General features: G+C 44.9%; 1 pseudogene; it reads right to left on the bottom strand.

Moving 5' to 3' along the window:
• Positions 1 to 599: 599 nt before the first annotated feature.
• LOC118392708 (ATP-dependent RNA helicase DHX15-like) lies at positions 600 to 25,521 on the bottom strand (annotated as a pseudogene).
• Positions 25,522 to 27,072: the final 1,551 nt, after the last annotated feature.

Genomic DNA, 27,072 nt, shown 5'->3' with positions numbered 1-27,072 from the left:
TCCCGTCATAGAGTAAGAAGCGGGGAAACCGGAGGGGAGGGGTTCAAATCAAAACGAATTAGTCAGGGTGCCGATTATCTCGTACGTCAAAGTGAACAGAAAATGGAAGTCTGGGGCTGTTTTGAAGGGCTATTTAACTTGTTTTCAAATCCCTCTGCCAGTCGGTGTGACGTGAAAGAATTACCCTGTTAAAGTGGAGGACTGGGTCTTTCACGTGTTCATTTGTCACGGGGGGGTCCGTGTCACTGGCGCAGGTTATTAAAAAAGGCTGTGGGTGATTGGTGGGGAAACCAGTTCTCAGAGTGAAAAGGGCTGAAAAAAGAAAAAGGCGACTTTTAGTTCTGGGTGGAAATACTGGATAACTGGGAATGGAGATATTTCTATGTACATAGGCTTTTTCTCTGTATAGCCTAGAGGTACAAGTGCACTACGCTTATATGAATCACGGATGTGAGTCAGCGATAAATTACAACTCTGGAAATAATGTATGATGTAGGTATGGCTAAACCACCGGATATTAGCATTCCTATGCCCTACGCTTTGAAGAATCAATCGGTTGTAGACATCAATTCAGGTTCGTGCCACGACGAACCTGGATCTCAGTCTTGCAGGCCTTCTCTGTGTTGGGCCGATGCTTTGCTGATGGCTGTCACCAGGAGGGATTCCACTCCGATATGAGGATTATACACCTGGCAGAAACAGCATGGCAGACAGGTGCGGCATAGACTGAATTCAAATCACTCTTTCATAAACAAACACAGGTAGGGAGGGTAGCAGAAATCTGGGAACTTTTAAAAAGTTCCCTGGTTTAACAGAAATCCTGGTTGGATAATTCCAGATTTTCTGCTTATTCCCTCCTGATTTGAGGAATTCTCCAACAGGGATTTTGGGGGAAACCAGGGAATCTTTTTGCAACCCAAAACACAGGTACACTAACATCTAGAAACGGGATGCGGCATAGGGAGCATCAAGGTTACGAGGTGGAAAAATAGACCAGCGTTTGTGTGCAGGATACAGGGGGATTTGAGTTTCACACACAAACACACAGTCCCAAATCACACACGCACAAACACGTGCACACACACACACACACACAATCCGCCGGGTGCATATATCAACTCTGATTGAGCCACATGTATGACTTGGCTCCGTGCTGGAGAAATGTCAGCGGAATTAATAACTGGCTTCTCTATCTCTGCCGCTGTCAGGTGCAGCGCTGCTCTGTTTATCTGGGGATTTTCAGGCAACAAAGGCAGACGATCGGAGGAGATTAGGCTGGGGAGGGTGGATGGAGAGGGGGGGGGGCAAATCCGAGATCAATAACAAACACCACGCCGTCGATGGTCAGGGAAGTCTCTGTGATGTTTGTCGACACCACGTCCTGCGGAAATGAGCACAGCTGGGTGTAGTCAGTCGTTAGGGGAGGGGTTGTGGAAGAGAGAGTGTAACATGGGTTGAGGCCCTGCAATGTAATGGCACTATTCACTCATACAGTATCTTATGAGATGGAGAGAGCAAAAACATGTTTTAATAAAAGGAAGAAGGATCATTTGTGGCCCGATACATCCTTTAGTGGATAGGTGACTTGAAGCACTGCTCAACACCCACGAGACACTACACTTCCGTAACGAGCAAGCTGCAACATCCGAATGAATTAAGTCCTGCAGATACAGCTGTGGTCTATCGCAGGCTCACTGTTTAATAGATCCAACAGGAGAGTACCGTAACAGTTGCTGCAATCAAGTCGAATGAGGCGTCTGCAAACTGTGGCAGGCTGCCTCGCCGCGGAGTGTCCCTTCCGCATGCATTAGCGCTGCCCGTTTTTGAGGGGGTGCCGCTGTCGACTCGCAGCATGCTACCCGTCTCCACGAGATGTCATCCTCTCTCTTCTAAAAAGCCCTTCCCACAGGTCTTCGAAATTAGAACAAATCATTTATGTAATAGTTCCTTTTCCAGCAGGTGGTCTGCATTTAAAGTGCAGTCCTTTCAGAATCACTGTGTGCGTTCATCCTCCGTGATGATAGTTTGACAAGACTGGAGGAATTTGTTTTAGGTGAAAAAAATGAAAGGGAATTCAATTCTGCTTCGCTTGTGAGTAACCGTGCCTGTCGACTTCGACAAACAAAGCAAAACACACGGATGATTCATGCGCCCCAAGGTGCAGGCATCGTGTGTCAGCGCGAGAGCGCCCACCAAATTAAAATCCCTGACAGAGGAGTGCTCCAAACCCACCTCGAAATAGGAGTTAAGTTGCATTAAAATTAATAAGCTTGGAGGATTGCTGCAATTATGTTTTGAGTCACAATAAAATTAGTCACAACAAATGAGGCTCTAAACTAGAGCAGGTGATGCGAGCAGAGGGTTTGTTTTCAACTGCCTCAAAGACAAGGAGGAGACTTGTTTCCTGCATCTTTTTCTATGAATCACCATTTCCGATTACAATTTTGGAAACATTACGACTGGGTTTGCCAGTAGTTATGAAAGTAGCACTCACAAGCCAAAAGTGGTCCCTGTACCTCGTCACATAATGTGCAGATGTGTGCACCACGTTCTCTCGGTCTGACTCTCTCTTGGTCTCTCTCACTCTCTCTCTCTCTCTTGCCCTGCAACCTCATTGGATAACACTGGGCAGGCCTCTTGCTAGCTGTCACTCAAATGCGAGGGGCTGAAGCTCATTGGCTAGAACTCTAATTGCTAAGGGGCTGGCCCACGTCAGGGGAAATGTCAGGAAAATGGCCCGCACAGCTTCAAGAAAACAGTCTCTTTCAAACTAGGGATTTCGTGGCTAATTTAGGCACTTCTGCTCATAGATTACACACGTATGAACTACGTACGCATTGACACATTGTGGGAGGTGGGAGGTTTAAAAAAAGACTTTCTTAGTTGCCAAAGTACCAGAACATGTCTTTAAGAGAGATTCACCAGAGGCAGCACATAGTAATACAGAGCTGAGAAGAAGAAAAAAAGCCACACCTCAGCTGTCAGAAAGGTGCATCGGTCGATCAAAGCATCATGGCCGGCTGCAATATTCATTCTTTCTCAAATGTAATAGGGCCTAGACAAATACTGCATAAGGGATGAGAGAGGGGAAAAAACTGAAATTAAAAGCTGTTTGGGTTTTGGGAGCGACGTGAGCCGCGAAGCTGCTGTGGAGTCGCGCGTCTCCCAGTCCCATATCTTTTTCTATTACAATTATCCCCTGTAGCAAGGCTGTCTATGAGAAATGACAGCTGAATCAGAGCACCCAAAATAATAAAATGAGTCATATCACCCTATGGGTCTCTGTCAGCGTTTACACAAATGGGGGAGAGGGAGGAAGACAGATCTGCAGCTGCTCTCATGCGAGCCTTGACCGCCGCGGGGGGGGGTTCTCGTTATGTAACGGCGGAGCCTGATTGGCCCCAGAAAGCATCGGAGTGTGTTCTGCACCATGACACTGTCGGACAGTCTGAATCCTACTGTAGTGGGAACTTCCACTCCAATGTCTCAGCATAATGTAAAGGGGTGTTAATAAAACTGCCTCGTCACTGTCCCTTACATATATAGAAAAGCAAGACCAATACAGCTGCAAGCACAGGAAAAATGCAAATGAAGGTAGGTATTTGTATTATATCTGTAAAAGCGTTGAACAGACACACTTCCTTGCAAAGGAAGGATAGGCGTGAAAAACCTTCTCCAAAGGACAAAAAAAGAGTATCTCTTTTCTCTAACAAAAGTGATCACAAAAGTGATAGTATTTTTCCTTGGGAAAAAAAAAATGTAAAGAAATTCACACACACAAAATTCACATCTCTTGATCAAAACACTTCTCTGTGAGTCGTTGTCCATCGATACATGTCCAGAACAGTTTCATAGCTCGTTTTCTATTGGCTGTCTAAAGCTGTGAGCCTCGAAGGCTTTTTAAAATCCTACCTTTTTAAGTGTGGATTTCTCTCCAGCCAGAAAATACCTGACTGTTTTTTAGTTATTAATGCCTTGGGAGTTTTATTTCTGCTCAGCCCTTGGCCTTGTGTAATTCTGCCGTCAGATGAAGAACTATTCTGTTTTGTATTCATGCTGAGGAGCCAGGCAGCAGTCAAAGACGGCCCATTTCAAACCTGTCAACAGGCAGCCTACTCAAGCCAACGGTCGCTTTGATTATAGGGCCGGGACGACACCAGTCTCGCAGTATTTTTCTTTTTCCATAGCAAAAATGAAAACACAAAGCAGACCAAACTCTTTGTTCCTTTGAAAACCTACTGTATGTAAAATATTGTGTGCTATAGCTTGTATCGCGGTACTGGTAACGTCCCGGACCTAATTGATTTGTTTACACCTCCCGCTCAGGAGGGATGTACATCTTGATCTGAGTGAACACTAGAGGTGTCATCCAATAATATGTTTGAGTGGAACTCTTTGAACTAAGAGAGTCAATCACCTATTACAAATGTACAAATGTAAACGCTGAAGACCAAAGCCAATTGCTTGGCAAAGTGTTCAAGACATTAAGAATGCTCAGCCACACTCAGTGTCCCGTAGGTGTTTCTGGAACAAAGACGGCTAGCCTAGCAGATACAGGCAGCTTGGGCCATCGCTCAGAAAATGTCTGCCAACATTTTCCCCAAGAGGAACGGTTGGCAAGGAGCAGCTCATGTCCTGTTCAAAGGGAGCTGGGAAAGGTTCAATGGGGTGAGTCTTAGTAATGGGGGCAATATTATTTTTGGACCCAATATTATATCAATACTTTGACTCCAAGTAAAACATTTGATTTTGCTAGGTAGCGTTGGCATGCGCCAGTCGGATATACCCGATGCTAAAATGCAGGTATTTGTCATCCTATAGCTTGTTTTCCATCTTTTTAAATAGCAGAGCCAACGTGTTTTCAGCACTTTTTTATTTATTTCCATGACTGATCAAAGCAAATGTTCTCATTCTCTCTCGCCTCTCTGCAGCAGACATGGTGATCAATATGTTTGGAACATTATCACAATAAAATCACAGTATCGAATCGTACTACATATAGAATCGTGAGAATCACAATACATATCGTGAGGTCCCTGGCGATTTCCAGGCAATAACCTGTATGTCAGGATTCAGCCAATGTCCTAGCAGCTGCCAGAGTAGCTAGCCTGCCTCCTCACACGTCATAACCATATAGGAGGGCCTCTCATTGACTGCATTGATTCAGAATGTGTCTGGAGGCTGGGACCCGTTACACAGCTGAGCGCAGGCCCGGCTCCTTCCTGTCTGTCTGCCGGCTGTATAGAGCTTTCCAGACTTTTCATCAGAGATATCATTAGAGCATCATCTCTGCACATTATTTCTGGGTTATTAACCTGCAGGGGGTGAGCACTGTGGCTAACACGGGCCATATTTCAAGCCAACCCTCTGGGAGGAGCTGCCTGTTGACAAATAAAGCATTCCTCTGATTGGTAGAAATGGAGGGCACCTCGAACCATTTGGGCCCGGCCACATCAGCGGCTCACTGCTATGTTCAAGACCCTTGGCCAATCGAGCTTAGCGAGGGACCAGAATTGATGGTATTCATGAACCTGGCCATTGAGTGAAGGCAAGTCATATGGGGTTCAAGGATCGTTGTGACCAACAGGGTCATTCTAGCCTCAACTCCCTGTTTGTTATGTAGGGTTGAGACACCGACACCTCAAGCTCACCTCCTGAGACAACTGGGTTAAATGCAAAAGACACATTTCAGTTGAATGCATTCAGTTGTACAACTGACTAGGTATCCCCCTTTCCCTTCTCTCTTTGCAGGCCAGGCAGACGGACAAGAAAAACAGGCTACATGAGAGGTAGCATGCCATTCAGACACAGTCTGCAATCACCAGATAGGAGAGAGCTAGCACGTTGGGGAGAGGTCCAGTGTTAGGGCTTCAGAGAATTGTTGGATGCAAATGTATAGCCGCTTACCGGTCCTCTCAACCACGCAAAACACCCTGTCACAATCTATCAAGATGTGGAGGTGACATCTGCTGGGACCAGGCGGTGTCCAAACAGCTCCCTGTGATACCCGTGCCCCTCTTTCATGTCAACATCCCTTTGAACAGCGAGAGCAAACATGGGGATCATGTTTGAACTTTGGAAAAGATCCCCGGCCCGGCTTAGGCTAATCAAACTGTTGAGAATGTTGAGCCTCCTTTAAACACTCACTCACACACCACACACAGCGTTGGAGGAGAGAGATGAAATGCTGCCAGACTGGAAGAGAGAGGGAGGGAGGGAGGCCGGAGTGGGCAGTTCACCCGCCTCGTCACGTACCACAGGAAAAGAGGGGCCTGTCAAAACGCTGTGGATCAAACCACAGTGGTAAAAAGAAGGGTGAGGCAGCAGCCTGGCTTGACTAGGCATTAAACATTGTGAAAAAATATATATATATATAAACATTTTAAAAACTCTCAGGCTGTGACTTCATTATTCCAAATAAGTCATCAATAATCTTTCTGGGCTCCATAGAGGCAGCACACGATGAGTCATTCATCAAATCCCTGTCAGATGTTGAGGCAAATGTTTGCAAATTTACTGGCGGTGTGACGGGGTTTTGATATTCCGTCAGATTCCTTGCCAACGCCGTGGCCATCCAGGTGGTTCCACTGCTGTGATTATAGTGCGCCTGTTTGAACGCCGAGCTATAAACAAAACGCTGGATGCGTATGCGGTCCGCATTAATAACAGAAACAGTACATTGCTGTGTGGGACCAGTTCAGGACAAGGGAACAAGAGGAGAGGAATGTTCACACATTTTATAGACAGGTTGGTTGTTTAGCAATAAAACCGACGCTTGTGCAACTACGGAGCAGAACCGACCAGGTTGGCTTAAATCAGTGTTTCCCAACTCCGGTCCTCAAGTAACCCCAACAGTAAATGTTTTTATTGTGGCACCAGATAAGCACACCTGATTCTACTTGTCAACTAATCATCAGGCCCTTGACAAGTTGAATCATGTTTTCTTTTCTCCATGGCTACAACAAAAATGTGTTCTGTTGGGGATACTAGCTGACCGGAGTTGGGAAACGCTGGCTTATTTTGTTGACATGTCAACTATATTTAGTCTCTAAATGTTTATTGAAAACAAATACAGTTGAAGTCAGAAGTTTACATACACTTAGGTTGCAGTCATTGAAACTCGTTTTTCAACCACTCCACAAATTTCTTGTTAACAAGCTATAGTTTTGGCATGTCGGTTAGGACAAACCTGACTCCGTTACACCAGCTTTGTCAGGAGGAATGGGCCAAAATTCACCCAACTTATTGTGGGAAGGTTGTGGAAGGCTACCCGAAACATTTGACCCAAGTTAAACAATTTAAAGGCAATGCTACCGAATACTAGTAAACTTCTGACCCACTGGGAATGTGATGAAAGAAATAAAAGCTGGAATAAATCATTCTCTCTCCTATTATTCTGACATTTCACATTCTTACAATAAAGTGGTGATCCTAACTGACCTAAAACAGGGAATTTTTACTAGGATTAAATGTCAGGAATTGTGAAAAAACCGAGTTTAAATGTATTTGGCTAAGGTGTATGTACACTTCCGACTTCAACTGTAAATTGGTAGATATTTTTGCCATATTAGCATAGACGTGACGGTCAAAACATCTCAAAACAGACATGGTATGAAGAAGATTTTGAAAAGCTAGCTGAAACGAGTCACCTATGATTCCCCACATGGCAGCTTCTTGTCATTATTGCTAGCTAGCTATCTGGCCATCCAGAATCACAACAAGTAAAGGATGCACATTGTTTTCATGACGTTGTCTGCTAACCCATCTATTGTAGCTGAGCAATGTTTCCCCCCTGCTCTGGTAGAGCATGCTGCCTTACCCTGGCACTGAGAAGACCAGATGACTAAGCGCGAGAGAGGCTGTGCCAACCAATAGAGGGGAAGAGGTGAAAAGACAGTGGTGCCGGTGCCTTACGCGCGAAGGGCATGAGTAATATCCACACCAGTTATAATTTAGAGCAGGGAATCATATGCTGACAAAAGCAGCATATGGTGTGTGAGTCAGTCCTGCACCAAAGCTGGGAAAACAACAACTTTTTCTAACCCCCCAACCCTCTCCATATCCATCCACCCCTCCCAAACCTCTCCATATCCACCCCCCAACCCTCTCCATATCCATCCACCCCTCCCAAACCTCTTCATATCCATCCACCCCTCCCAAACCTCTCCATATCCACCCCCCAACCCTCTCCATATCCATCCACCCCTCCCAAACCTCTCCATATCCACCCCCCAACCCTCTCCATATCCATCCACCCCTCCCAAACCTCTCCATATCCACCCCCCAACCCTCTCTCCATATCCATCCACCCCTCCCAAACCTCTCCATATCCATCCACCCCTCCCAAACCTCTCCATATCCACCCCCCAACCCTCTCCATATCCATCCACCCCTCCCAAACCTCTCCATATCCATCCACCCCTCCCAAACCTCTCCATATCCACCCCCAAACCTCTCCATATCCATCCACCCTTCCCAAACCCTCCATATCCACCCCCAAACCTCTCCATATCCATCCACCCCCCAAACCTCTCCATATCCACCCCACAAACCCTCTCCATATCCACCCCCAACCCATATCCACCCCCAAACCTCTCCATACCCACCCCCCAACCCTCTCCATATCCATCCACCCCTCCCAACCCCCTCCATATCCATCCACCCCTCCCAACCCTCTCCATATCCATCCAGCCCTCGCAAACCTCTCCATATCCATCCACCCCTCCCAACCCTCTCCATATCCATCCACCCCTCCCCATATCCACCCCCAACCCTCTCCATATCCACCCCCAACCCTCTCCATACCCACCCCCAACCCTCTCCATATCCAACCCCCCACCCTCTCCATACCCACCCCCCAACCCTCTCCATATCCACCCCCCAACCATCTCCATATCCACCCCCCCAACCCTCTCCATACCCTGTCAAGTCTTTCTGCATCTCTCCATTTCTTGCTTTCTTTAGCCCTCTTGCTTTCTAACTCTCACTCTCTCCTTCTCTGAAAGGGAGCTTATTGAGTTGCTGGGATGCTCTGTGCTTCTGAGGAGTGATTTGAGCACTGGCGGCATTTACCTTCCTCCCAATAGCTCCGTTGGGCTTGTGTGGGTGGGGGCGGCTCAAAGAACCTCTGCTGATGCTGGGGCAGCAGCGTCGTCGAGTACAGCGGGATGATTTTGATGTCCCCCACATCGGGTCCCAGGTCGTGGATCTCCTGAAAGATGAAGCGGAACCATTCAAAAGGGTGCAGGCAGGTGATGGAAGGCTGCCGAGCCGCAGCGTTTGGGCGCACAGTCAGTCACCTGGGGCTTGGTCTGAATAACACCAGGAGAGAATGGGGAGAAGAACGTCTGAAGAGTAGAGTAGAGGAGGGGAGGGGTAGAAAGGAGAAAGGGCCAGGGAGATGGTGGTTCCCGCCACAGTACATTTGTTCTGCCTATCACTCCATCTGACTGAGGAAATTAAACCTGGACTGCCGCGTGCTTGGGTGAGCTCCCCATGGCTCCGTTGTCAAATGCAGCAATCAGGAAAACACACACACACACACACAGTTCATTATTCCATACTGCAATATTTTTGGAGAAATGTGAAATGAGGATGCTGCACTGATGCATAAACCAGAGGCAAATCATGGCAGATCAGTTTAGTGGAGCTGAACATTATAGAGCCAGTGGGCTCTCAGACAGAGGAGAGGAGGACCTGAGCAGCCAGGGAAATATGAAAACATGACAGTAGACAAGGCTAGGTCTCCGACTGAACTAGCCAGCCTGAACATAACGGACTACCATAATGTGACATTTGCAAATGCTACATATCAACTCTGTAAACGGCCCATGTATATTTAAGACAATTACATTGCTATCAACCATGTCCATGGGACCCCTAAGTGACTAGTCTACATTCTAGCCTGATAATAGTCTTGAATTCCTGGAATCTCTACACTAAATGACCACGCTTGACTTTTTTCCATCTCCAGACATTGGACAATGTTAGCTATGACAAAACCAGAAAAGGTACTGAAGTGATAACCGCTGCCTGATTAAGTCCATGTTTACGTCCTACTTAAACAAGTAGCCTAAGCCAATGTGTAAAAGGCCACAGCCTATGTTGTTGCACCACCTTCAGGCCCAAGTGAGCAATGCAGCTCCTTCGATAGATTGGCTGGGAGTGTCACGTGACACATACATGTACACGCAAACTCATTCCATGGAGGGCTGAGTGTCTGTGGGTTTTTGTTTTTTTCTTTCAATTTAAGACCTAGACCAGGTGGAGAGCACTTTACTAATGAGTGACCTTAATTCAATCAATCAAGGAAGGAGCAAAAACCCAGACACGTGACTTAAAGCTTAAAATCATGTTTTATTGGAGTGCGAAGGGGACTGGGACAGAAAGGGGTATTGGCTTGGCCTATTCTGAAATGAAGGGAACCATTTTTGATAAGGTCATGTCAAGGGCACAATGTGACACCGACTGCAACCTACAGCTCCCCAGCAGAACGACTGCCCTCCTTTGTCCCGGAGCGTTTCCTCTTGACGTGGTATTTACTTTACTCAGGGTAAGAATTGGCAAGGCTTTGCCTTAGTTGAATAGAACACAAAAACAATGGCAACCTCTGTGTGTGTTTGCAGACAGTAATGTATTCCCAGACCAATATTTTTCCTGCTGTGTTCACTCAGTGCACATGTCAAATCCATTCCACCGATGGCTATGTACCTCATAATCAACACGTTGACAAGTTAGAGTGGAAAATAGTAAATATGAATGGATTGATAAAATTAGCCTGGTTATTAATAGACCATCAACCCTCTGGATACAGCAGCTGTCATGAAAAATGGACGTCGTTGCCAAGGTGAGCTGGTGCGCCTGCGTCTGAAGGGAAATGGAGCACGTGCACAGCGGGGCAGGCGGCCAATGGGGGGAACCTGTCCACCAGCCGGTCCCCGCGACCCCAGGAGTGATGCGGTTGTGCGCCAGGCACCTAACCAGATGCAATGAGGCACTCGCCTCGGTCCACTTAATTAGCTGAGGCCTGGGCGTATCTTTACGTTTTGAAGTGAACCGCTGAAGGGCAGCTTAAATGGTAAGGCTTATCAGGGCGAGGCAGCGGTGATAAGCCTTGCCTCTCTTTTATGGGGAGTTTGTGTCTGTTTGTTTTTAATGGTTTGTGGCAGGAAAATATCCCCCAAATACTTGAGGGAGGGAGGGAAATAATCCCACCCCCTTCGCTTTTCATTTGTCATGAATTAAAAACGGCTTAATCTCAAAGCCATATAAAAATGGGCCGCGCTTCGCAGCAGATCTGCGTCCCCGATCATTAGTCGACATTCAAAGTTGCGGGGACACTAGAGAGGTTAAGATACGCTCCTTTGAACGCTCATCTCCTCCAGACCAACCTCACATTAACTTCTTTAAACCAATTAGGAGTGTTAATGAAGTCGCCCTGGGAGTGTTCTCTGACTGTACTGTTTTGCCTCGGCAGTTTGACATTCAGAATTATCGAACTGGGAGGTGAGAAGGGGGGGGCATGCTCATCAAAAGACGTCCACCTCCAAACAATGTTTAACACAAGCTTCTCATCTCCTCAGCACATAAAAGAGGTGAACGTTGTTCCCTGGCCGTCAGTGACTGGAACGAGACCACTTCAAATACAATGCTCCTCTGGGACCTCATCCCTTCCCGAACCAGCCGGGCATCAGCGAATGAAAACAGATGTAAGTGCGCAGTAGTGCCGTCCCACCCGGCTGCTGAATGACGAATGACCACCGTTAATGAATAGGCTAATTGGGTGGGTGTTTGACGGATCTGATTTTGAAGATGGCTATGCTGCATGGCGACTCGGCTCTAACGCGAGGGAGAAGCGCAATGACCCTATGAAATAAAACAATCTGGACCAAAATCCATACATTCAAAATGAAAAGCTCCATAGTTCCCATGGCACAACCGTAAACTACACAAACTGTTACATAGGGAGAGAATGGTGAGAATAGTAGTGTGGCGCTGCAGTGCTGAGTCAGGAGACCGGCTGCCTCTCCCACTCATGATCTGAGGCCGACAGACGTTTCTGGGGGAAGGCAGGCAGAAGTGTGCCGCCCAGCTGTGATTAACCTAAGGTTGATGTCCGTGCCCCCGCGTATTCTAATTAGCATAATACTAAAATCCCCATCTATATCATTCAGATTAAGCGAGCAAGATCTTTTGCATTGTATACGTCTCAATACACCGCATCTGTCGATGTCGCACATCTGCGTCTGCAGTGAAAGGTGCCAGCTAGAGCGGAGCTTGTCAGATCATGAGACATCCCAAATACCGGTCTTATCAACTGTCGTGTCTGAACGGTTTGGCCTACAAACTATTGTTTGTGGAAAGATGAGACGAACACGAAGGTGTTCTCCGTTGTGCTCTACGACCTCCACAAGTAAAGTTGATCTGCCAAATTCTGTCTGTAGTGTCCAAACCGTTTGGGCTACACACTAACACCCCTCTGTGCAAAAGTGAGACTCTCATGAACATGTACAGTACCCGTAAAAAGTTTGGAACCACCTACTCATTCCTCATTTATTTGTACTATTTTCTACATTGTAGAATAATAGTGAAGACATAAAAACTATGAAATAACATGGAATCATGTAGTAACCAACCATGTGTTAAACAAATCAAAATAGATTTTATATTTGAGATTCTTTCAATTAACAAGGTACACCTTGTTAATTGAAGTGAATTCCATGTGACTTCCTCATGAAGCTGGTTGAGAGAATGCCAAGAGTGTGCAAAGCTGTCATCAAGGCAAATGGTGGCTACTTTGAAGAATCTCAAATATATCAAATATATTTGGATTTGTTTAACACTTTTTTTTTGTTACTACATGATTCCTTATGTGTTATTTCATAGTTTTGATGTCTCCATCATTATTTTACAATGTAGAAAAGCCTTGCATGAGTAGGTGTGTCCAAACTTTTGACTGGTACTGTACATGTCGGATGTTTTGCTCAAGGACTCTCACAGGTCTCACAAGAATCGTCTGAAGGTCTCTCGGTACCAGTTAAAAATATTTATGGAAGTATATATTGAGACTGTTTTAATGCCAAAAAATATGGGGTTAAATACATGTTTTAAAATAATACAAAAATCCTGATCTTTCTTATATCTCTCAGATATAGGATGGACACTTCGTTTTTTGCTATATTTTGGGGACTATCTGTTCCATGTAGTGAATCTGTTATTTAATGCGTTTGTATGGGTTAATTGCAGGCCCAAAATAGTTTATCCAATATTTATTTTATATATTTTTTTGATTCAAATAGGTCATACCGAGGATAATTTATCTTTCTTAAAACAATTCCAGATAGCTTAGTAGAACCCCTCCCCTCGCTTAGACAGGGTTTAGACTCTTGATGGGTTAAATTAATCATTTTGAGCATGAACCTCGCCCTCCATTACACATCAGTGGACAATATTTGCAGGATCGAAACAAATAATAAATTACTTAATTTCAGGGATTCATGAGGGCAGAATCTGGGTCACTGTCTTTTTTCCCCTCCAACCTGGTAGATTCCAAAAAGGCAAGCCCACATGCATGAAATATCTATTAATCTAAGCATTGATCGTCTTGGTCGTGTGTGTGTGTCTCTTTGGAAATCTGGAATAGTGACAATGAGTACAATGTGTGAGTACAACACAATGGGACAAGATGGGTGAGTGTGTGTGTGTGTGTGTGTGTGTGAGAGAGACGGTGTCTATGTGTGTACGTCATTAGCCCTACACGTTTATGTGCATTTGTATAGTACTGCTACCCAACGGTATTCCGTATATCAGCATTCCGTACACTTGACCTAATTTTAGCACCAAAAAAGTGTAATACTTCCAGGTCAACTGTAATATTAATACCATTGTAAAGCACAAGCGAAGGCTACTGAGCAATAGTGAAAGGGGCAGATATGTCGTGTGGGGAAACAACTTTTATCACTTCTAAAATGTCAATAAAACACTATAAAGAGTTTATATTATGTCTCATTACATACCTATTTGAAGGTGGGTGTCAAATATGAATATGGGAGTTAGGAAGGTGCTAAAGTTAACTACAGCTGTCACGGCTTTTGAGAGTCATGATGACTCGCAGTGACGATGCGAAAAATGAACTATTGGTTAATGCGCAAGTAATTCACTTTACACTCACCATTGATAATGGTGAGTGTAAAGATAATGGCAGCGTAGCCTAGTGGTTAGAGCGTTGGACTAGTAACCGGAAGGTTGCGAGTTCCAACCCCCGAGCTGTCGTTCTGCCCCTGAACAGGCAGTTAACCCACTGTTCCCAGGCCGTCATTGAAAATAAGAATATGTTCTTGCCTGGTTAAATAAAGGTAAAATAAAAAAATAAAAAATGTAAATAATAAATAAATATTGTTCAATATATGAGTTCCACAAAGTAGGGAACTTTCTTTTCAGAGTCGAAGGATGTGATTCTGTTCAAAGTGAGAGATGAAGGACAATGTTAATGAACAAAGCATGAGATTGATTAGGGTTACTATTATTAACTTCCAACAGCACAAGATGAATACTTAACATTACTATATAAAATATAGTAATTAATATAAAATAAAGTAGTTAATATAAAAAAATTAATCTAACAGTTGTAACAACATCTCACCTCTTGTCCTCTCACTCCATCATATACAGTGTGTGTATATGAACACCTGCTCTTTCCATGAAATATACAATAGTGTCATGTTGAATTACACAGAAATCATATCCACATCGGTGAGTGCATTTGGTGAGTGCATTTGGTGAGTGCATTTCCTGGGAACTATCTTAAAATGTTACATACTTTAAAAAAAATGTAATATAATAATTGAATTATGACAGGAAAATGTCTGGGAAGGGAAAGACCCAACGAGAGCCCAAGAAACGGCGCCTCCACACCTGTGAACAGCTGCAGGCTGCTAACGAGGAGGTGAATGCAGGGAGGAGCCTGAGGGAGGAGCCTGAGGGAGGTGGCTCGTGCCTCCTGTCAGCACTTGTTTACAGGGAAACCAAATGGTCCAAAAACATTCCACATAGTTCCTAACTATTGCAGTTTGGTTGTCTTTTAGGGAGTCCTGTTCATTTTCTTCACCTGGGCACAATCAAAGAGCAGTAAGAGAGGCACGCAGGAATGTTGGGTCTCAGTTTGCGTTAGAGCATGTATTTTGCAAACAAGTTGAATAGATATCCTACATTTCTTACGTGTGCTATACGTTATTGGCATATGTTATTGTAACACACCAATGTATTATTCACAGAGCTCTCGTGAATCGGGTTGGCACGGCAAAACAAAAGCTCTGTCAGCAGGTGACGGGTTTGCTTGTTTAAATGCAGATCAGAGGATGGCGCAGTGGTTTTCTTTTTAGGATTCTGCACATCAAAGTCTTATGCAATTCATTATTGATTGATTCAGTGTTTGTTATTGATGACCACATTGCTATTAGCACCCAACTCATGAAAAATGTGTTTAATATTAGCCATAATAATATTAATACTAATGCTCATTTAAATGAAAATCATGAATAATTAAGGTTTCTTACAAGTGTATTTGGTTAAGTATGTTTTTTTATCTGCGAGAGAAGCACTACCCCTGATGGGAAGACGCTGTACGGCCACTATGAGTTGCATAATGCTTGCCGTATGGTAGGTCGTGACACGCCACGGTGTAACGTACAGTGTCGGAGGGGTGTGTTTTTTCATATTTTCTCGAATACTATTGGTCCAGTAAATCTAATTTTATTTGACACATGCGCCGAATACAACAGGTGAAATGCTTACTTACTTAAATGCTTACAGTGAAATGCTTACTTACAAGCCCTTAACCAACAATGCAGTTTTAAGAAAATGCCTAATAAAAGTAATAGATAAGAGAATAACAAATAATTAAACAGCAGCAGTAAATAACAAAAGCGGGGCTATATACAGGGGGTACCTGTACAGAGTCAATGTGGAGGCTATATACAGGGGGTACCGGTACAGAGTCAATGTGGAGGCTATATACAGGGGGTACCGGTACAGAGTCAATGTGGAGGCTATATACAGGGGGTACCTGTACAGAGTCAATGTGGAGGCTATATACAGGGGTACCGGTACAGGTCAATGTGGAGGCTATATACAGGGGTACCGGTACAGAGTCAATGTGGAGGCTATATACAGGGGGTACCGGTACAGAGTCAATGTGGAGGCTATATACAGGGGTACCGGTACAGAGTCAATGTGGAGGCTATATACAGGGGTACCGGTACAGAGTCAATGTGGAGGCTATATACAGGGGGTACCGGTACAGAGTCAATGTGGAGGCTATATACAGGGGGTACCAGTACAGAGTCAATGTGGAGGCTATATACAGGGGTACCGGTACAGAGTCAATGTGGAGGCTATATACAGGGGTACCGGTACAGAGTCAATGTGGAGCTATATACAGGGGGTACCGGTACAGAGTCAATGTGGAGGCTATATACAGGGGGTACCGGTACAGAGTCAATGTGGAGGCTATACACAGGGGTACCGGTACAGAGTCAATGTGGAGGCTATATACAGGGGGTACCGGTACAGAGTCAATGTGGAGGCTATATACAGGGGTACCGGTACAGAGTCAATGTGGAGGCTATATACAGGGGGTACCGGTACAGAGTCAATGTACGTGGCCACCAGTGTTGAGGTATTTGTGGTAATATGTACATGTAGGTAGAGTTATTAAAGTGACTATGCATAGATAATAAACAGGGAGTAGCAGCAGCGTAGAGGGGGGCAATGCAAATAGTCTGGGTAGCCTTTTGATTAGATGCTCAGGACTTTTATGGCTTGAGGGTAGAAACTGTTTAGAAGCCTCTTGGACCTAGACTTGGCGCTCCGGTACCGCTTGCCGTGCGGTAGCAGAGAGAACAGTCTGTGACTGGGGTGACTGGAGTCTTTGACAACTTTTAGGGCCTTCCTCTAACACCGCCTGGTATAGAGGTCCTGGATGGCAGGAAGTTTGGCCCCAGTGATGTACTGGGCCGTACGCACTACCCTCTGTAGTGCCTTGCGGTCGGAGGCTGAGCAGTTGCCATACCAGGCAGTGATGCAACCCCCCCAGGACGCTCTCGATGGTGCAGCTATACCATGTCAACGTTGCTAACACCCCGGATTTTGATGCCAACACAGTCGCTACATTCCCATTTGTTTTCATTGCAGCTTCGTTTAAATGCTCCAGTTACGCAAAATGTGTACGGAACACCGTTAGGTAGCAGTAGAAACACACTTACTTTTCATCATGATTCCTGCTAATTACAAACTAATTGTCAAAAGTGTCAAATCGGCCTACCTTGTTTGTTGAGGAAGAGATCTGGATGACCGTGCTGATGGCTGCCTCCAGGTAGTCCCTCTCAGACTGGTCAGCAGCAGACAGCTGTCTAAGTACACCTAGAACTTGCCGGCGTCCAGCGTGACGCTCATGACGATGACCTGACCAGACGAGACGAGGGAACAAAGAGAGAAGACCGTGAGACGTGGACTGGGAAGAGAAAATGGCTGCCGATGGGGTTATAGGATAAAGTCGCCCCTAAACACTGATCTGAGTTCTAGATTGTAGTTCGCTCCTATTGGTTCAGGTAAGGATTAGCTTAATCTTAGATCGGTGCCTAAGGGCCAATCAGAAACAGAAGCTCAGAGCAGGAGGGAAGAGCTGACAGACAGGCATGGGAGAGTGACGTTAGTATAGTGCAGGTAGAAGTGCAAGTAGATAAGAGGTATGTAGAAGTTGGAGAATGGTATGGTCTGGTGTACTCTCACCACAGGGTTGTTCAGAGTGACAGCCAATGCAGGTGACAGATGAAATAAATCATTATAAACTGGGTGGTTCGAGCCCTGAATGCTGATTGGCTGACAGCCATGGTATATCATAAATATATCATGTGTTTTTACTGCTCTAATGACGTTGGTAACCAGTTTATAACAGCAATAAGGCACCTTGGGGTTTCGTGGTATATGGCCAATATACCACGGCTGAGGGCTGTATCCAGGCACTCCGCGTTGCGTTGTGCATAAGAACAGCCCTTAGCTGTGGTATATTGGTCACATACCACACCTCCTCGGGCCTTAGTGCTATTATAAACTGGTTAGCAACGTCATTAGAGCAGTAAAAATACATGTTTTGTCATACCCATGGAACAGATCATAGACAGCATGAGCCAGAAAGAGGGTGTAGATTGGACACAGGGCACAGAGCCAAGATGGTGGATATATCACAGGAGGACAGAACCCCTGACACATGAGGATCATGGCGCTCAACGTCCGAATAAGTCTGGGCACACCATGTTCTCCCCAGGGCCCATTAGATCAGAAGCACATTAGGATTCTGATGGGAGACGGCACGCCTCTCTGCTCTTCCATTTTCGCTCAAATAGTTCGGCCCAGCGTCTCACCACCATTTCGCTTTATGCACTGCGAGACATAATTGCTCTTAATCAAGGCAAATTAAACTTCAAATTTGGGAGAGGGGGGGCAGGGGGACGTGAGCGGGGTCGGGCCAGGAGGATGGTTGCCAGTAACCTAGACCTTATTTAACAGTCCCTTGTCTCTTGTATAACCTTCGATGCCATTCCTGACAACAACTAGTCATTACCCATCTGCTTTATGAGAATTGTGTCCGGCACATTCGGCCTATAAAAAACTGCATGCCTCTGGTCTCCTCCCACTCCCAACCCCCTCCCATCCTTGGCTGATTACCTCAGAATGGGCTGACCCGGGGAGCAATCTCAGTGCTGCTGCAGAGGGGACTCGCTGTGCATTTCTGAGCTGAATGGCTGCCGTTTGTCTTTTCCTCAATAGACACTCCGCTGTTAGCCCGTGGAGAGACTGTCAGCAAAAGGTGAAAAGATGAGAGGAGGAAAAAATGGGGAGGGAAACAAACACTGTCTGCCACCAAAGATTTTTTTAGAGGGGAGTGGGAGTGTGTGTGTGTACGCACGCAAGTAGGAATGTGCACGCAGAGAAGCAGGCTCTCGTATAGGATAGAGCAGGAGTACCTAGTGGAAGGTAGTAATTGAGTCTAGGAGAGTGGACAAAGGAAAGATGCGCTGGTATGGTAACATGTAGCAAAGGCAGGAGAGAAGCCAGTAGGATCAGACAGTACAGACAGAAGCACCATATGACTCTATGAGATGTTGTGGAATGTAGACTGGCGAGTGGGAACTGTTGGCAAGGCCAGGGTTCCATTCAGCAAGCACGCGCGTGAAAGCCCAGATAGCTTTCAGTGGGGCACAAAGTTAACGAAACGTTCAGATAGAAATACCACGTAGAACTGACATGTTCCTCTGACAATTAGAAATCAGGTCTGCTCTATTCAGGATATTTGTACCCACACCGCTCAGTACATTGCACCCGGGGGTATGGAGGTTTGACATGTACCTTGAGGTCGGACTTCTGCCGGACCCACCTCTTTGAGGACGCCCATGAGGGTGTCTGTGGCCCGTGTTCATGAGGGTGTCTGTGGCCCGTGTTCATGAGGATGTCTGTGGCCCGTGTTCATGAGGATGTCTGTGGCCCGTGTTCATGAGGATGTCTGTGGCCCGTGTTCATGAGGATGTCTGTGGCCCGTGTTCATGAGGATGTCTGTGGCCCGTGTTCATGAGGATGTCTGTGGCCCGTGTTCATGAGGATGTCTGTGGCCCGTGTTCATGAGGATGTCTGTGGCCCGTGTTCATGAGGATGTCTGTGGCCCGTGTTCATGAGGATGTCTGTGGCCCGTGTTCATGAGGATGTCTGTGGCCCGTGTTCATGAGGATGTCTGTGGCCCGTGTTCATGAGGATGTCTGTGGCCCGTGTTCATGAGGATGTCTGTGGCCCGTGTTCATGAGGGTGTCTGTGGCCCGTGTTCATGAGGGTGTCTGTGGCCCGTGTTCATGAGGGTGTCTGTGGCCCGTGTTCATGAGGGTGTCTGTGGCCCGTGTTCACGAGGGTGTCTGTGGCCCGTGTTCACGAGGGTGTCCGTGGCCCGTGTTCACGAGGATGTCCGTGGCCCGTGTTCACGAGGATGTCCGTGGCCCGTGTTCACGAGGATGTCTGTGGCCCGTGTTCACGAGGATGTCTGTGGCCCGTGTTCATGAGGATGTCTGTGGCCCGTGTTCTCTCGTGGGCCTCGTCCAGGATGACGCCGTAGCGCGCCAGAAGGGGGTCGTTCACGGCCTCCCGCAGCAACATACCATCTGTCGTGCGTGCACCGAGGGAGAAAACACAGCGGAGAGGTCTTTAAAGTGGACATTTTAATCAAACAACTGAAATACTGTGTCCTGCTATGTTAACCAGGTCTATCTTGTTAAGGATATTTAGAATGTAACTTTTTGGCTAACAGAGAGACAAGACAGGGAGGTGCTTTCTGAACTTCTCCAATAAGAATGCTCATTTTGGTTTTCCGTTGAAAATTGTTATTGCTACGATGTGCCCCCACTGAACAACCCCAGTTTTTGGCTTCAGTAGACTAGCCCTTACTTGAGGAAGGTCTTGGCCGAGCTGCAGTATTTAAATCTAATTGAGTAACCCACCTCCTTGCCCAGCATGACGTGCATCTCGTCTGCCACCCCCTGGGCCACGCTCATGGCTTCCTCCCTAATGGACTGGGTACAGGTCACTGCCTTCTTAGGGCCGCCTAAGAACTTCACCTTCTGAGGAGGGGGGAGAGGGACAAAAGGAGATGGAGAGAGGAAGAGGTCATTCAAGCACCCTCATTTGTACTCTCTTTACCTTCCCCACCTTCCACAAATCAGGAGCCAAACCAATACCATTCAAAAGCACTTTACAAAATGATACTGACGATCGCTTTGAGTAAGAAACACAGACGTTTTGATAGCACAGATGTTTTGAAGAGCAAAGCATTAATAAACTACCATTTACTGTCTGTAAACCCCATGGCAGCATCCCCGATTGCCCCCCCTCTCCTATAAAATAGACAGCGAGCTCCAGAGATGCTGCGATGATAGCTTGTATTAGACAGAGTCTGACAGCTCTCTACTGATGTGCACGCCCGGTGGGGATCCCCCTACTTGCTGTCCAAAACACGAGGAGACCTAAAGTTAGAAACTGTTCCTTCCGCTGGATTAGCCTTGGGCTCGGATGAGTTCCCGTTAGTAGCAACCAACCTCTTTGCCACGGTTAGGGAAAACACACACTCTGCATTTAACATGTCAACAAATCAAGATGGGGGGGTTTCAGCGGCAGGATGAGTCTGCAGTAAATAAAGAGTGGGAGAGTGAGGACACCCAGGCATCTCATTATTGAGTTGTCAGTTGGATTTTCTTAGCTGTGGACACGATTTGGAAAGGCACACACCTGTCTATATAAAATGTCCCACAGTTGACAGTGCATGTCAGAGCAAAAACCAAGCCATTAGGTTGAAGGAATTGTCCGTAGAGCTCCGAGACAGGATTTTGTCGAGGCACAGATCTGGGGAAGGGTACCAAAACATATCTGCAGCATTGAGGTCCCGAAGAACACAGTGGCCTCCATCATTCTCTTATGGAAAAAGTTTGGAACCACCAAGACTCTTCCTAGAGCTGGCCACCCGGCCAAACTGAGCAATCGGGGGAGAAGGGCCTTTGTCAGTGTCACACTGTATAATGATAGGAGACAGGCGCAGTAATATGTTTTTTATTTCTCCACCCAAAATAAAGTACATCATGAAAACGATGGGGACGAAGACCAAAACAAACACTTATAAACACTACCATTCAAAAGTTTGGGGTCACTTAGTAATGTCCTTGTCTTTGAAAGAAAATCACTTTTTTTTGTCCATTAAAATAACATCAAATTGATCAGAAATACAGTGTAGACAGTTAATGTTGTAAATGACTCTCGTAGCTGGAAATGGCAGATTTTTTATGGAATATCTACATAGGCGTACAGAGGCCCATTATCAGCAACCATCACTGTGTTCCAATTGCACTTTGTGTTAGCTAATCCAAGTTTATCATTTTAAAAGACTAATTGATCATTAGAAAACCCTTTTGCAATTATGTTAGACCAGCTTAAAACTGTTGTCCTGACTAAAGAAGCAATAAAACTGGCATTCTTTAGACTAGTTGAGTATTTGGAGCATCAGCATTTGTGTGTTCGATTACAGGCTCAAAATGGCCAGAAACAAAGAACTTTCTTCTGAAACTCATCAGTCTATTCTTGTTCTGAGAAATGAAGGCTATTCCATGTGAGAAATTGCCAAGGAACTGAAGATCTAGTACAACGCTGTGTACTACTCCCTTCACAGAACAGTGCAAACTGTCTCTACCCAGAATAGAAAGAGGAGTGGAAGGCCCCGGTGTGCAACTGTGCAAGAGGACAAGTACATTAGAGTGTCTAGTTTGAGAAACATACACCTCACAAGACCTTAACTGGCAGCTTCATTAAATAGTACCTGCAAAACACCAGTCTCAACATCAACAGTGAAGAGGGCGACTCGGGGATGCTGGCCTTCTAGGCACCAAATACAAAAACTAAAGATCTAAAGATCAATGACAAGGGATTGAATTTGAAAGATTTTTTATTAATAGCAAGGCAAGATTACAGAATTGTACATTTAATTTAGCTAGCTTTAGCTAGCTAGCTGGCTAGGTTCTTCACATCCACTGGGTTTCACAAGATGACAGCCTGGTTTGCTCAGGAGTCCCTAAAACATTAAACAACACGAATTAAAATGTATACTAATGTCAAATGCCAAGATAAATGTATAGCTAGTAGGCTAATTTTAGCTAATCAGCTGGCTTGTTAAAGATGCACTATGTAGAAATCGTTTCGCCATTTCCTGGTTGCTAAAATTCTAATAGTTTGCCTAATTTCAGTTTATGTGACAAAACAATCAATTATATTGTAGAGACACAGGCACCTTAATTGGGGATTACGGGCTCATAGTAATAGCTGGAGCGTAATCAGTGGAATGGTATCAAATACATGGTTTCCATGTATTTGATGCATTCTATTCGCGCCGTTCTAGCCATTATGAACCATCCTCCACTCAGCAGCCTCCACTGGTAGAGAATCATTGTACCGTGTAAACCACTGAAATATATTTTCCATAACCAAAGATATAGTATTTTCAGCTGTTTGAAGCTGGTGTACAAAACCGAAAGTAAAAGATGCAAAAGCAAAACTTACCGGGAAGCATAGAAATAGTGATCTACTGCGTCTTAATACTTGCTTTCATTGAGAATGACAGATCTATAACTCACATTTCTATGTGAATTTGGTCAGGTCGCCCAAAAAGTTACATATTGCAGCTTTTAAATAGCAACTTTCGTAAATAAAAATTGACCCAAAAATATGCAGAATGTTTTTTTTTCTCTAGCTACAATAACTAACATATTCCTCTTAACTGTACTTTTTTTTGCATGATTCATTATGAAGTTCTAATTACTTACAATTGCTTACATCCTAGTATTTTTGGCAGAAATCTTTCTGAAGCAATTTGGGTCGCCGAGCTTTATGGGAGTTTTGATAACCACTCGATAGGAAGTCTGCATGTCTAGGGCCAACTAGAGGGCTGAAAATGAACTACCCCACGTTCAGAGTTGAATTGGAACACTACTTCTGGTGCAGGATTGTGAAAAATGGAGGGTGAGGGCTACAACTCATTTCATTTTATTTGAAGGGGGGGGGGTATTAGGATTGCGCCTTAGTAAGTAACTAAGTAAAAGACTGTGTGTGTGTACGCCCATGCACGAGTCTATCCTTTCCCTGCTTACCTGTGTGGTCTTGCCAGAGCCCGTTTCTCTGATGAAAATGTAGCTCTGGTGGCATGCCAGGACTTGTTTGAATTGCTCCTTGTACTCCCACATGGGCAGCTGCAGACTCTTCTTCAGGATCTCATAGTAGCATGCTGTGTGGGCCAGGTTGGTGAACGAGTTGATCTGCTGCTGTATGGCTGTCTGCTTGATGGAGAGAAGGCCCGCACTGCTGCCGCAGACAGCTGGGTTCAGGGCCATGCCAAAGTGCTTGACGTCCCGGTCTCAGTCCCTGTCCTTCGACAGCTAGTCTTGGTCCCTGTCACGGTCTCACCTGTGGTGGAGGTTACATGTTAGTAGTGTGTCAGATAAGCTTTTTTACATCAGCCAGGCCCCATTCCTATCTCCTACGTCTTACATGTTGGCAGGGCTAAGGGCTAGAGTAAGGGGTATGGAACAAAATAGAATGACGCCAACACAGAAATAGAACTCCGATCCGAGAGGGTAAAAGTGCACCGCGGTTCGGCTATGATGTGTCCTTTTCCTCAAATAACATGAAAAGGTTACTGCGCATTTCCCTTTCACGCTACAGAAGAACGTAATCAAGTGTAGCATTCAAAGGTCACATTAATGAAGAAATTAAGTCTAAAATATCATAAGTCAAATGGTTAACACTTTCCTTTCACAAATGGGCGACATCTTTATTTCCTTTTTATCATGCTACAATGCATGTCTGGCCCCAATAACCCAAGTATTGAATTTCCTTCTTTGACAAAACCAATGTTGAAAACAGAGTGATGCTGACACTCAGTTGTTCCTTTAGAATGTATGCCCCCCCAAAAAATGACTGCAAACCATATAAAATTGTTCAAAAACACATTTATTGAAGAACAGTGCAAATGCAGTTTGGTAACAGAATGATGGGTTGTTGAGGTGTTTGTTCCCATTTTGTTACCAAACTTTGCATTTGCACTTCAAGCAAATGTGTTTTTGTAAAAACACGTTCGGTGTAAATTGTTAAAAGTAGTCCTTGTTCAGAGTTAAATGGTTTGTTAACTTGGCAATCATTGGTTTTTGCTTGAAATACATTTTAAAAGGGGAAATCTGAGTCACGCTCTTAAAATGGAATTGCCCCCAATGTAGCCTATGTCACGTCTCTTGAGCAATGCACTATTTCCTATAGCTACTGAATTGTAAAGGGAAATATGATGCTCCAATACAGTTTAGCTAGTGTAAAGCCTCAGAAGAGATTTCTGAACTTACTTGTTCTTGGCTGACCTTCTTCGTTCTCGATTTGGAAGATAAGTGTATCTTAGAAAATGTCCGTCTCCAGTTGCAGGTGGTTCTCCAAAAACCAGATAATATTCGGAAATATATCAAATCCACGTTTTGTATCGAGTGAGAAGTGCCTCTTGCACGTGTGTAGTTCATTGTTTTGGTCGCACTGTGTGACCTGCTGTCATCTACTTCTACACGTGTTTGCGGCCGCGTCAAATAGAAACGATTAGTTCCTGCAAAGATGTTGGGAAATGCAAGATGTCTTGCGGGTAAGATGGCAAGGAAACTCCTCACTCGACTAAAAAAAAATGGGGGGATTTGATAACTTTCTGAATATTCTCTGGTTTTCGGTGAACCACCTGCAACTGGACAATTATAAGATACACTTATTCCGAATCGAGAACAAAGAACGTATCACGAAGAACAGGTTAGTTGAAATATTCCTTCTGAGGCTTTACACTAACATAGCTCAACTGTAACGGATAATGGAGCATCACATATCCCGTTACTGCAGCTAACTAGTTATATTTCCTATGAACATCAGCAGACCATCGTGTTGTCTTGGATACACCACCTCAGAACTCATGTCCTTTATGGGCCTGGAATGTTGGCATGACACTCGGTACCCAATTCCATGGAAGGATTTCAAGAATGTCTGTTCTGCCAACAAAGTTGGCCTTGTAGTTTTGACGTCCACTGACTGAATCATTGGGTGACATGCAAATGAGACATCTCATAGGGAATTGGTTATTTTCCTTTTCAGTTGCAGAACGTTAATGACAACGCTGTGATTTAGCTAGCTATCGGGCCAATTAGTTCGCTAACTAGCTCGTAGTATCTACAGAACAGAGCCAGCTTCAGATAGTTTCAATGAACTAGTAATGATCTAGCTAGCTAGCATGCTAACGTTAGTTGCAGCTAAAAATCTCCTGCGCTGTAGTGCCGACAAAATACAAAAGGATCCTCTCTCCATATTATCCCATATACATAACCATTAGAAGACGTTATCGATTAACTCGATGAATCATCATCTCCCAAATCCAACCAATATAATTTAGACATCATCAGCACCACAAATATGGCGACCGGAAGCACTTACCTCAATCATTGTTATCTCTGCGAAAATGACAGAAAAACAGAAATTTAACGTGAGTTTTGTCGAGCCAGATATATTCAATATTTGTGCCACCTGCAACTGTAAAGGACAGCTGCTGCCGTGGAGTCGGTGGTTGCCTGTCTTGGGGATGTTCTGGCAGACCAAATGCAGCCTCCCCCCTAATAAAATAAGAGGGTCCGGTCCATGTGTAATACCAAATTGGCCTATGGTGATAACATAGAAAAGATAAACAGTTGTAGAATCCATCCCAAAGCCAAAAATGTGAGAACTCACATTTGTTTATAAATAACATGTATATGATAAATATGTATTTGAAGAGGGCTGTCCTTTTTTTTGTAATGCCAAAATGTGGATGTCAGTGATTATTTCAAACCATGTCAATCTTTCAAGAACATATGAAAAACCCCATCCACATGAGACATTTTCAGTGCTTAGATCTCTTCCAAGATATTTCTTGAATGTTTCAACCTATAAGATTATGTAGTGATGAATCAGCTGACACTGGAAACAATCATTTTCATCGACAGAGGTAATTACACAGCCTGGGCATTGCTAACAAGCATCATAATGGCAAATGGCTCATTGCTTGTAACCAGGGATTGATGGTGATGGGGAAGGAGAGGTCAACGTTACAACAAAGCCTCGCTAATGCTCTATATCCAAGGTGAATTTAAAATACCAGGCTGTTTTCTCCCTTTCTTTCACAGGCAATTAAATAACAGTCCAATTGTGTGTGAAATAGGCCTGCCAAGCAGAGCTGCTGACAGACATAGAGAAGACCAATACCACACGGACACAGGAGAGGACTAGCCCTTTTATCTAACTGTGAAAAGGGACAATAGCCTGCTACCTGAATGGAAAATCCTCTCGATAATATCAAGATGTCAGGATTGCAGGGCTGCACTCTAAACATCAAGTAACTGTACAACAATTGACAATAAAACTGGTATTGTTCAAAATAGTTATTTCAACAGA

The sequence above is a fragment of the Oncorhynchus keta genome, chromosome 13, assembly GCF_023373465.1.
Source record: "Oncorhynchus keta strain PuntledgeMale-10-30-2019 chromosome 13, Oket_V2, whole genome shotgun sequence".
NCBI classification, from domain to species: Eukaryota; Metazoa; Chordata; class Actinopteri; order Salmoniformes; family Salmonidae; genus Oncorhynchus; species Oncorhynchus keta.
This window is presented reverse-complemented; position numbering and strand designations above follow the sequence as displayed.